The sequence below is a fragment of the Oratosquilla oratoria genome, chromosome 2 (assembly GCF_046742065.1).
Source record: "Oratosquilla oratoria isolate Oo_2021 chromosome 2, ASM4674206v1, whole genome shotgun sequence".
NCBI lineage: Eukaryota > Metazoa > Arthropoda > Malacostraca > Stomatopoda > Squillidae > Oratosquilla > Oratosquilla oratoria.
Genome location: NC_134778.1, coordinates 5,633,089 through 5,635,588, shown reverse-complemented (window position 1 = coordinate 5,635,588; position 2,500 = coordinate 5,633,089).

The following is a 2,500-nucleotide window of genomic DNA, read 5'->3' as shown; positions in this document are numbered from 1 at the left end:
ATTCCCCAAATAAGCAACACGCAAGTACAATATACAATAATAATGGTATGATATACAACATACCACGCTAACACAACGTTCATCACTCTATATATATACTTTGATATAGATCAGTACACCCATATGATGAAGAAGCATATCCACGCCACAAATTGTCACAGTTCACTTATTTTAACAGGAACAAGGTGCACAATGGGAACACAACGTAACAGTAATGATAAGCTCAGGATTACCCAGCTGAAACCAATGGTTGTTGTTAGCGTATATAAAAACTGTTTAAAGGGATTGCTTTCCACCTCAGCTAATGTGGCATCGATCTTGTAGATTTTTTTTTGTATTAAGGAAAGAAGATACTTGTGTACTTTCATGTATACATATAAAGCACAAGCACACACATATATATATATATATATATATATATATATATATATATATATATATATATATATATATATATATATGTATATACACACATGTATATATATGTATATATATACATGTATATATATACATATATCTATATACATATATATATATATATATATATATATATACAAATATAAGTATATGCAGATGCACACACACATATACATACACACACTCACGCGCTACCATTCAAACGCATACTAATTCACTCATATTAAAAAAATAATAAAATCCATTACGGTCAAAAAGAAACAAGAACTATGACACTACAGATTAATACTACACCATAATATTAGTGTCATAGAGAAGAACCTCTGCAACTTTGCAATTTTTTCATTTCCCCTTAATTGAATAAAAACTCAGCGAAGCCATCCCGACAATCTGAAGTCCTGTCGACGCCTGCGACAAGATATTGGCTATTTAAGGCTCATTAAGAAATCACATTAAAATATGAACAGACAAGGAGCTAAGTCAAGCCAGCAATCAACTTTTCATTGGCATGATTGAATGCGACAGAGAAGGTAATGATTCGGAAATATATTAAGAAATAGATCAAGGTATGATTTATTGAACTTTGACACATTTATATAATTTTTATTTGATCTTATTAGATCTGTTTGGTTTCTGTATGAAAATTGTAAATGCCTGTGTGTTCTTTTTGAGAAAATTATATATTGTATTATATATCATTTCTATGCATATTTCAACAATATCTTATTCCTCAATGATATGATTATCATTATTGACTGCTTAAATTAGAAAAAAAAAAGGAGAATGAGTATAAGAAGCTGAAAGAGGAGTGGGAGGGAGTAAAGGATAGAGTAGAACTAGGAGTGAAGGAGGAATGAAGAGGGTTCAAGGAGGGAGTCATAAGGTGTGCAAAAATGGTGTGTGGAACAAGGAGGGCGGGAGGAAATAGAAGGAAGGGTAGTGAGTGGTAGGGTGAGGAAGCAAAGAAAAGTGTAGAAGAGAAGAAGCAGGCGTTCAATAGATTGGCTACAAATTAGGACGAGGGAATCGTATGAGAGGTACAAAGTAAAGAGAAGGGAAGTTAAGCATAAGATAAAGGAAGCAAAGAGGAGAGCAGATGTGAAATGAGGTAAGAGTATGACAGAAATTTTTGAAAGCAATAAAAAGATGTTTTGGAAGGAAATTAAAAGAGAAAGAGAAGGCGAATCAAGTAGAAAGAAAAGGTAAAAGGTGCAGATGGAGAGATGATAATGGAAGAGAAGGCAGTGAGAGGAAGGTGGGCAGAGTATTTTAGGGAGTTGCTGAATGTAAAGGAGAATAGGGAGGGAAAGGTAGCTGCAGTTGGAAGTGCTAAGAAAATGAGAGTGATGAGTGAAGAAAATGGAGGAGAAACAGGGAAGGATGAAGTGAAAGCAGCTGTTAAGATGATGAGAGCAGGTAAGGCAGAATATCTGAAGAAAGGAGGTACAGTTATGGTGGACTGGCTGGTGAGGTTATTTAAATGTTTTTTTTAAGAGAGGGTAGAGTGCCGGAGGACTGGAGCAGTGCCTGTATAGTTACGCTTTACAGGGGAAAGGGGGACAAGTGTGAGTGTAGTAGTTTCAGAGGGATCAGCTTGTTGAGTGTAGTTGGGAAGGCTTATGGGAAGGTTTTGATTGAGAGGATTAGGAGAGGAACAGAGGGAGTATTTAGTGAGGAAAAGTGTGGGTAAGAACAGGTAGGGGTTGTGTAGTTCAGATTTTTGTGGTAAGACAGATATGTGAGAAAGATATAGGAAAGGGGAAGGATGTTTTTGGGGTTTTATGGATCTGGAAAAGGCTTACGACAGGGTGGACAGGAGGGCACTGTGGGAGGTACTGCAGATATATGGGATAGGAGAGAAGCTGTTGAGAGCAGTCAAGAGTTTTTACGAGAGTAGTAGAGCTTATGTTAGGATTAGAAATGGAGAGAGTGAATGGTTTGAGGTAAAGGTGGGACTTCGTCAGGGATGTATTATGTCACCCTGGCTGTTCAATCTTTACATGAATGGGGTGGTGCGATAGGTGAATGCAAAGGTAGTGGGTCATGGGTTGGAAATAATTAAAGAAATTGGAGAAAAGTGGGA